We start from the raw sequence: 10,608 nt of genomic DNA, 5'->3' as shown, positions 1-10,608 counted from the left end.
AAAACTTAGCTTAAATCTATCTTTAAATTATGAAACAGTTTTAAAACTTACACATGTCGAAAATAGACAGAAGGGAAATAATGCAATAACGGGAGACATTTCAACAACTTTAACGGTTGAGTCACAACATTAAATGACTTCCACACATAACAAAGGTTACTATCTAGTTATCGCAATATCGCAATATCCCTGTGTCTAGTTAAGTAAATAGTAAGTGTAAAGAATTGGGTTAGGTCCAATTGTCCTAAAAAAAACAAAGAAAATTATCACCAGTTACTTTACATAAAAACTAATTACTCTTACATTCAAGTAACTGAGTTACTAACGCAATTACTTTTTGGAGAAGTAATTTGTAACTGTAATTAATTACTTTTTAAAAGTAGATTAACAACACTGCTTAGCATTACAGAAACAGTGAGCCTGACCAGATCTGCCTTCTTAAAGGAAGATAACCTTCATTTTTAAATCTCCCAAGCGGCAGAATAAGTAGTAATCAAATATTCACTTATTTAATATAATACTGAGCCGCTTCAGAGTGTTCAAAGAGCCGCGGGTTGCCGACCCCTGATCTAGATAATTACTCTCTATAATCCTTTCAATAGCTAATTGTTCTCTCTTCTTTTTATTTAAAACTCTTTAATGAGCACATCCGAATCAGGCTCTTCCCTAATACTTCTGTCATGTTATTTACACGATGATTTAGTACAGACACTCATTATAACCTCTTACAAAATAGTGCTTGTTTGTATTTAATCTTGTTGTGTTCACATGCAGTAGCCCTAATAAGTCAAAATAAATTACTCCAAGCAAAAATAGCCAGTAGACAAAAACCCAAAAGATTCGTGCAACGCAATGCCCGGATGTCTATAGAACATTCATTTTGAACAATATACAGTATTATCTTTGCTGTAACAAATATTGTATACATCATTAATAAAATCATGGTTTGGATGACAGTTTCTTTAACTAGGTGGCCCGATGAATTAATTGGCATCATTAGACTCCTGACAGTGAAATGAGCGTCATTAGAAAGATGGAACACACACCAGTCATTGCTGGAGAAGTGGGTGAAAGAAGACAAGGCGAAGAGAAATTAGAGAAAATGCTAAATGCAGCCAACTGTATGCAATCAGCCCATCAGGGCTGAAGGCCCAGTGAGAGATAAATAGATAGATATTTTGGTAATTCACAAGGAATTTAGTAAGAACTAGGATAGCGATGCCACGACGGCATGAAGTGACAATACCCAATCCTTATGTGTGTTGCGGTCCACATTTCCATCCTTCTCAAGGGGAGTGCTAAATGTCTATTGATGCAATTGATGTGACTCCCTCAGGGGGTTTTGCCCCCTCTCGTGGAGATTAGTTAAAGTACTTCACATAAAGGCACTCCAGGTGCTTGTTCAGGAGGGTATCCAGTGTAAATAACCAGTTCACAGCCTTGGGCAGAGTTAAGCTTCTGTAACAATAATACAGTACATTGAGTTTGTTCTCCTACACGAAAACCTCAAACCTCGACTTATTTCTAGCAGTATGTTATGCAATATCCCAATGTAGTGATTCTGTACAGAAATAGATGAGTGAAGTTCCTTCTAAATCTGTGAGCAATCATTCGTGCTTTTCAGAAGGACTGCTTGACACGAGGCTTATAAAGTATTCCCAAAAACCAGCGGTACGATGTTTGTTTTTCCCTCCGCAGCAAGGACACACACACACAAAAAAAGACGACCACAATGACTGTTATAGAGTAAACGTGACAACTTCATGTTTTTTGTTTTGGGTTGTTGGCATCAGGTTTGTTTATGCATTACCTGCAACTAGTAGGCCTACAGTATTTGCTCATTGTTGGATGAAATTACGTAATCAATATAACAACATTTTAGGACATTTTGTGATTTAGATCACAGACTCAGAGACCAGAAATAGCGAATGTTGGTATTTAGTAAAAAGTACACTAAAGAAAGCATGCCAAACAGTACGCAAACTTAACAAAGTGCAATCGGAAAGAACACAAAAAAACAAAATGATCAAAGTAGGATACAACACACAGCGGTAAGCAAGGCAAACGTCTGACAAAGCTGATAGGCACAGTCGTCCTTAACACTAGAATTACCATAGGTGTCCCATTTTGGGACAACCTAGGATCATCCCCAAGGGTGTCCCATTTTGGGACAGCCTTATAAGGAGATCCTCCCCCAAGCCCATCTCATTTTTACCCCTTGGCCCACCCCTTGGCCCACCCCTCGGCCCACCCCTTGGCCTTTCAAAAGAAGCAATAAGGGGTAGGGCTTGAAACATCAGCCCTAAGAAATGGGACTAGGGATGGGAATTGATAGGATTTTTACGATTCCGATTCCATTATCGATATTGCTTAACGATTCGATTCTTTATCGATTCTCTTATCGATTCTAATTTGGGGAAAAAGAAGAACAAACGTTTTGATTGGCACTGAGTTTGTTTAATCAGAAGACACAACCTTAAAAACTCACAACAAGGTCAAAAGAGGCCCAAAGCCTCAATATTAACTGTGGCAATAAGTGGCAAATGCACAAGAATGTAACATTTTACTAAAACATTTTTCTAATAGAAATAAAAAATATTGGTATATATTGGCATATAGGTCGTTGGTCTGCCGTTAGCAATATGTGTTAAACTTGCAGGGGTCCCCAAACTTTTTCCAGTGAGGGCCGCATAACTTTTCCCTTCTCGTATGAGGGGCCGGGGTCAGTTTGTAACAGAAAAAGTGTGACGATTGCTGGAGTGCCTAAATGAAAAAAAATATTGTTTTTCAGAATGCCACAATCAAATAACTCTTTCTGGATATTTCACGGAACAAAAGTAAATAAAATGATAATATAATATAACAATAATGAATAATAATAACACTATTAATCAAAAAATGATAATATAATATAATAATAATTAATAATAATAACACTATTAATCAAATAGATAATAACCAAATAACCCTCTCTGAGTTCTTCACAGAAAAAGGCCAGAAAATAATTAACACTATTGAGAAAAAAAATAAATAAATAAATTGTTGTGTTCGGTAAATTAATTTTGCTTTTGATATGTTTTTATATTTTATTAGAATCAGTCACAGCTCTGAGAGCCTACTGTTGGTTGATAAAGTTGTAGGTAGATTTGTGTCTTTATTGTTCAATCCCCCCCCCAAAAAATTGCTTCAATCAAAATATAGACCCTACTCACATGACGTCACAACGACACCTCCGCGCCATATTGTCCGTCAACTCATCGTGTTGACGCATTACCGCTACGTAAATTCCTCCTATTATGGCGTGTTTTTCTGTTTATTTCTGTTTAAGATTTGTTAATTTCTTGGTCAAGCCAAAAAAAAGTTCTTTCAATCAAAATATATATTTTCAATCGAGAAAAAAAAAGTCACTTGAATGAAAGCAAAATGTGTTTGAATGCAAAAGTAAACAAGTCAGGCTGCTGTTTCCTTCCTTCCTAACCAGCCATTAGCTGTGGAAGGGGGTTGGGCGTCAGGCTACTTTCAGACACTTTTTACTTGACAATAAACTGCTAAACTTCTGAGGATATTTTGACAGTATTTTAATAATTCTAATTTATTCGGATGTATTTGTTTGCATACCTTCTACATGTTAAAAAACAATTTTGAAAAGATCAGTTAACAGTTTGCTGTGGATATACATTTATATGCATAGTTATTTAGAAATACTACAACTAAGCACACCAAGCAACAGTGGTAACAAGAAAAGCACCTCACATGAAATGGCTGGAAAAAAATATGCAAAACTAGAAAATACCACTCTTGGTTCAGAAACAAGCTATCATTCAGGCAACTTTTGCATTCAAACACATTTTGCTTTCATTCAGGTGACTTTTATTTTCTATTGAAAATATATACTTTGATTGAAGGAACCTTTTTTTTGGATTGACTAAGACATACACAAATCTACCTACAAATTCATCAACCTACAGTAGGCAAGTACGTAATAAGTGTCTGAAAGTAGCCTGACTAGTAGTAGTAGCGAAAGAGAAAGCAGCCTCACTCAGCAAGGCATCACCCAACCCCCCCAGCTAAAGTAGCCTGACTGAGCCTGTTTCGCCCAACCCCCTCTTCAGCTAAAGTAGCCTGACTATCAGGCACTTATTTCTTACTTGACACTAAACTGCTAAACTTCTAGAGAATATTTTAATAACAGTAATTTAATAATTCTAATTCATTGGGATGCATTTCTTTGAATACCCTCTACATGTTAAAAAAACATTTTTAAAAAGATCAATTAACAGTTTGCTGTGGATATACATTTATATGCATAGTTATTTAAAAATACTACAACTAAGCACACCAAGCAACAGTGGTAACAAGAAAAGCACCTCACATGAAATGGCTGGAAAAAAATATGCAAAACTAGAAAATACCACTCTAAAATACCACTCTTGGTTCAGAAACAAGCTATCATTCAGGCATCTTTTGCATTCAAACACATTTTGCTTTCATTCAAGTGACTTTTATTTTCTATTGAAAATATATACTTTGATTGAAGAAACCGTTTTTTTGGATTGGCTAAGACATACACAAATCTACCAACAAATTTATCAACCTACAGTAGGCAAGTAAGAAATAAGTGTCTGAAAGTAGCCTGACTAGTAGTAGTAGCGAAAGAGAAAGCAGCCTCACTCACCAAGGTTTCGCCCAGCCCCCCCCCCCCCCTCAGGTAAAGTAGCTTGACTGAGCCTGTTTCGCCCAACCCCCTCCTCAGCTAAAGTAGCCTGACTATCAGACACTTATTTCTTACTTGACACTAAACTGCTAAACTTCTGAGAATATTTTGATAACAGTATTTTAATAATTCTAATTTATTCGGATGTATTTGTTTGAATACCCTCTACATGTTAAAAAAACATTTTTAAATACAGTGCACTCTCAATACGTCACAAAGACAGTGTGCTCCTTAATGCGTCACCAAGAATAACTGAGAACACAAAAATGCATCAAAGAACAATTGAGAATAAAAACACGACAGCACATGACAAATTTCAATGAGCGTGGTCCCTCCGTCGAATTGATATCCAAAGCGTGACTGAGCATGCACATGAAAACCACACAACCGAAGAGTTATCCAGGTCAAATGTTCGTCGAGTTGGTCAACCATTTTGACTGCTACGTTGCTGTTGTTGTTGCTACGTGTAGTATTTTTAATGTATATTCATTTTATGCTTATCATAGCAGAATATTATTCAAAATAACCCATAAGGTTGCTAAAATATGCTATTTCTGGTAACAGACTTATTTGAAGTACGTTATAAGACTGTTGAAATACACTATGCTACTGCTATATTATTTACAAGACGTTACATGCCTGATAAACTGTCCCATCACTACCCATAATCTTATTAGTGTTTCGACAGTGGAAGTATCTCATATGAAAGTGTCAAAACGTAAGTTAGATTTCTTCCACAGGACAGCTTGCATCAATAATCCCTGCCGGTGAATTAAACTGCTGCCACCAACGGGGAGTTTACTTCGACAAGGAGCACCTGTACTCAGCAGGGTATGATCTACCTACAGTGTATCACAACAGTGAGTATACCCCTCGCATTTCTGCAGATATTTAAGTAGATCTTTTCATGGGACAACACTGACAAAATGACACTTTGACACAATGAAAGTAGTCTGTGTGCAGCTTATATAATAGAGTTAATTTATTAGCCCCTGAAAAGAACTCAAAATATAGCCAATAATATCTAAAGCCCTGGCAACAAAATGAGTACACCCAATAGACACTATGTACATCCCTAAATGTTCAAATTCCTCCTGCTCGTCATTTTCCCTCCAAAATGTCATATGACTCGTTACAGGAGTACTGTCATCATTGCTGCAGAGATTGAAAAGGTGGGAAGTCAGCCTGTTAGTGCTCAGACCATATGCCACCCGCCCATCTCATCAGACCATAGGACATGGTTCCAGTAATCCGTGTGCTTTGTTGACATGTCTTCAGCAAACTGTTTGCGGGCTTTCTTGTGTACCGTCTTCAGAAGAGGCTTCCTCCTGGGGTGACAGCCATGCATCGGTATCGGGGCCAAAAAATAGTATCAGTGCAACACTAATTATTAATGTCTGGTATTTCTGTCCTCTTTTTGGAAATCAAAATATAATCACTCTGGAATGACAAACAGGCAGAATATGTAGTTATTTGTTTTGATACTTCTGCGCATGCAGGTCAGTTTGCTCAGTGTCGGACAGCGAATTAATGTGTATACGTAGTACTTGAAGGGGCTCAATGGACAAAGGCAGTCTTAATGGGCAAGGCAAAAAAACATATGACCAAAAAAATCGTAATTGTGCATTAAGACCTGGAATATGAACCGAGCCTTAGAAACGCCGTTATACTTAAACGCCGTTGATAACAACAATGAATTTCAACACACCCTTTATTCACTCGCTTTCTAATGAATCAATTCAATATGAAGGATCACAATCAGTCTTCATCATCCTGACATTCTTACAAGTAATTAGGCCTGAGTAAGAGTAGAACACGCTCAGTCAAATATACATAGTCAGACGGTTGTTGTAATTATAAACGAGGGGGAGGCTGAATGTAACTGCGTCTGATAATTGGTGGCTGTTTTAAGAAAATCTGCCCAGCTATCAGTCACCTAAATGGGGCGTTGGAGGGGCCTGGGCTCACACGCTCACGTCTTGAGCGGAGGAAACAGAGAGCTGGCCGTGTGTTTTTCAGGTTCACGGGACTGTTGTTAGGGTCTCTTGCTGTAAACTAGCTTGGCTTCTCTGGTGGTCGGCCAAGAGAAATGACATGGCCCCTCTGGGAAGATGACTCACAATATGTGTGTTGTTAGTGTGTGTAGGCGTATGTGTGTGTTGCGAAGCCAACTACCATCATTTTGCTCTAAACACACTTGAACCTTAAATTCAATTGGAGTTCCACTTTGAGGAGCCACTTAATTTCTGGGTGCATTTGTTTAAGTGGTAAATCATAGCCACTATTATTACAACTGGTGCTCCTTGTGAGCATTAATTGATTCAGTCGTCATTTGTAATGACTAAAGAGAACATGTGTCTTTTTTTTTTTTAAAACTATAATCCACCCTAGCAATCAACAAACTCGTTTTGTTTTTGCTGAATGAATTTTTAAGCCAATGCTATTGTTAGCTTGATTGCTCTTACTAATATTTTGGCAACATTATATGAGCAATTACTTACCTATCGCTTAAAATTGTGAAAGAAGCACCCGTCTTTTCCCTTCGTTTTCTCTCCTTGACTGTAGTAGTACCACTTCATGTGTCACTCTTGCCTACATCCTCTCTAATTTCCATGTTCCTTCCCTTTCCTTGTGTGGAGCAGGTGACACATCGCAAGGCAAGCTATACCAGCGACCTGCTTCCAAAGTGACGGCATTAGTCACCTGAAAGCAAACAAACTGCAACTAATCTTAGAACTGTTTACCAGTAAATGTCACCGCAGCAGAGACGTCAATTTGTGTTTGATGTAGCCATGGTGAAAGCTCGCACCTATCCAACCTCTTGACTCCCCGCCGTTCCACTCTGTATGGTTAATTTCAACATTTTTCATTTACGGGAATTAATAATGACCCCAAAATAATTTGTGAGGCAACTGAAACGGCGTCGCATTTCCTCGCCAACATCTCCACCCTAACTCCACTCCCCTTCCCCATGTAGAAGGTTCAGCCAGGAATATGTATATGGCAGAGGGATGCATTGTGGGTTTTGTTTGGCCTTTTTGGTTCTATTTTGATTGAAAACACACAGACAGTGATGAGCGTGACACAAGCAATGGCTGAGCGTCTCTCCGGCATGGAGCCAGGTTAGTAATGTTGACTGGCTAGCCGTCCATGCTGAGGGTAATTTCATCTCATTACACGCGAGGCGAGGCAGGTAGACGCTGGAATTCTTTCCAGCAAGCAGCTAAGGAAAAAAAAAAAAAACATGTAGCAGTAACAGTTGCTCACAGCCTGCAGTCAGCCTTGGCCAGGTCAGCTCAACGGGCTTCCACCTGCTTGGTTCGACATAATTCAAGAATATGATACACCTCAGCTTTACCAGCGCAACGCATAACGCATGTACACCCTCACTCCATTTCCCACACACCCTATTTGATCATTCTTATTTACCCACCTCTGTCTCACTCTCTCTCTCTAAAGATTTATAAAGTGGCAGATACAGTTTAGTATGTGAGCAGTGAGCTGTGCAAACCACGTAATGACAGCACACACACTATAGCAGCTCTCTCATGCATGTTTCTGACCAATTATAGTGCACAGGGGTGTGCAGAGGTGATTTATAAATCCCTAGCAAAAAGTATGGAATCACAAGTCTCGGACGAGCACTCACTCAGACATTTTATCATGTACAACAAACTCAGATAAAAAGCTCGAAAAGACAATGAATAAGCTCAAAAGTGCAACTCTTTAGCATTCAGAAACACTAAAATAAATGGATAAAAAAACATTGTGGTGGTCAGTAAATATTAATTTTATAGACTAAGTGCAGGGAAATATATATGTAATCACTCCATTCTGAGGAAAAAAATATTGAATCATGAGAACCAAACAAAGAAATAACAATCAAAACACATCTCTAGTATTTAGTAGCACCACCTCTGGCTTTTATGACATTTTGCAGTCACTGAGGCATGGACTTGATGAGTATTCTTCATCCATTTGGTGCCAACTTTCTTTGATAGCAGTTGCGAGATCACGCTTGCAGGTCGGAGCCTTGCTGTGGACCATTTTTTTCAATTTCCACCACAGGTTATTTATAGGGTTGAGATCTTGGCTATTTGCACGCCATGACATTGACTGAGTGAGTCTTTCTCTAAGGACTGCTTTAACAGTTTTAGCTCTGTGGCATGATGCATTGTCATCTTGCAAAATGACAAACATATTTTCAATTGAAGGGATAAGAAAACTCTAAAATTTCAATGTAAACTTGTGCATTTATTGAAGATTTAACCACAACCATTTCCAAAGTGCCTTTGCCTGACATGCAGCCCCATATCATCTAGGACTGAGGGAATTTTGATGTCGTCTTCAGGCAGTCATCTTTGTAAATCTCACTGGAACAGCACCAAACAAAAGCTCCAGCATCATCACCTTGTCCCATGCAGATTCTTGACTCTTGACAAGGTTATAAGGTGATAATCTAGACATTCTCTGGAAAAACAGTATTCTAGTTGTGAAAAAATAAATACCTAAATTAAAGATGCACCGATACCAATACTAGTATCGGCAGGGGGCGCCGATCCGGCCCAAAATGGTGGTATCGGTATCGGCGAGTACCAACAAAGACGGCGCCGATACCATTTACCGGTCCATTACTATAACATTTGACCACAGCCTTTTTCTCCTCCTGGCGCTCACTACACTCTGTCTCTGTGTTGTGTGATGACATGTGAACACCAAGCAGCTATCGCTATTGGCCTGCTCCAGACCAATGAGAGCGGGCCAATAGCCACTCCTGACCAATCAAAAGGGGGCTTTTTCATATGGATGAAAAACATACCAGGAAATATGGCGGCGCCGCGGCAGTCGGGAAATATTTCCAAATAGAAATCCCGTCGATTAAAATCAATGGCTACATGCAAGATTTGCGGCCTGAAAGTTTGGAGATGTGGATTTAAATCGGTCAGTTTCAATACCTCGAACTTGATAAAACATTTGAAGACGAAACGTGAATGAACACAACGAGTTTGAGCCTGCAAGAGCAGGACTGCTATCCAGAGGAAGAAGGCCGCTGGACCGGAGCAACAATCTCTGGTCAGTTCACTTCATCTACTTTACCTTTATTGTCTTTTACTGAAAGAAATGCCGCAGTAATTTGGGAAGTGTTTCCAAAGTATTGTTGCCACCTTTCAGAAATAGAAATAAGGGACTCCCACCTCCCGAAAAAAAGGAGAGACGGGATGCTGTGGTCAATTATTATTACTTGTAATTGTTAGCGTCCGCAAATGCGGAAACAAGGTTGAACCTCGAAACAGACAACAAGCGGGGGATACATAAAAGGGTTTAATGATTGCAAACAAAAAATAACACGCGATCGCGGGACAGTAGAAATAACAAAAGGAGTCCGTGACAGCAGGTCGACGGACAAACTAAGACGATAGGCAGCGGTTACAAACAAGAGCAGCACACTAACAGAAAAACCCAATGCAGGGGCATAACAAGCAAATGTAGTGAGATTATTGTGCCAGATGTCAAATCGCGATCAGCAAGGCAAATATCTCGGCAGCCTTCTCTGAGATCACCTGTGCTTAAATGCTGCGTTGATGAGCCTGCATTGGATTCAAGTGCCACGCCCAGCAACAAAACACAATCTAACCAGCAGCAGAATGTGACAATAATTTCATGAAAGTTGCACTGTTTGGACTTTGAGAGGTTTAAAAAAGTTTATTCAGTTCATTCAGAGTTTATTATTATGAATTTATTTTTACTTTCTTACTGTTGGGCTAGTATTATACATGTTTTATTAATTTCACAAATTTAGCACTATTTTGGCCTTTGAGAGCGGAAGGTTTATTCAACTATTGTCTACTAGGGTTTAGTGTACTTTTTCCTATTTTGCAAAGGTAAGCAACAGC

General features: G+C 38.9%; 1 long non-coding RNA gene and 1 other non-coding gene across 2 annotated transcripts in view; one reads left to right on the top strand and one right to left on the bottom strand.

The window, feature by feature from the left end:
* Nucleotides 1–1,200: 1,200 nt before the first annotated feature.
* LOC130910070 (U6atac minor spliceosomal RNA) lies at nt 1,201–1,325 on the bottom strand. Its single transcript, XR_009061822.1, has one exon. It is a non-coding gene; the product is annotated as a U6atac minor spliceosomal RNA (small nuclear RNA).
* Nucleotides 1,326–9,546: 8,221 nt separating this feature from the next.
* Nucleotides 9,547–10,608, top strand: part of LOC130909706 (uncharacterized) — a 28,244-nt gene continuing 27,182 nt past the window's right edge. The window contains exon 1 of the long non-coding RNA XR_009061788.1: nt 9,547–9,787. This is a non-coding gene — a long non-coding RNA (uncharacterized LOC130909706). The remainder of the gene's footprint in view (nt 9,788–10,608) is intronic.

This window comes from Corythoichthys intestinalis, chromosome 21, assembly GCF_030265065.1.
Source record: "Corythoichthys intestinalis isolate RoL2023-P3 chromosome 21, ASM3026506v1, whole genome shotgun sequence".
In the NCBI taxonomy this organism is placed as follows: domain Eukaryota; kingdom Metazoa; phylum Chordata; class Actinopteri; order Syngnathiformes; family Syngnathidae; genus Corythoichthys; species Corythoichthys intestinalis.
The sequence above is the reverse complement of the archived record's forward strand: the minus strand, read 5'-3'. Positions and strand labels throughout refer to the sequence as shown.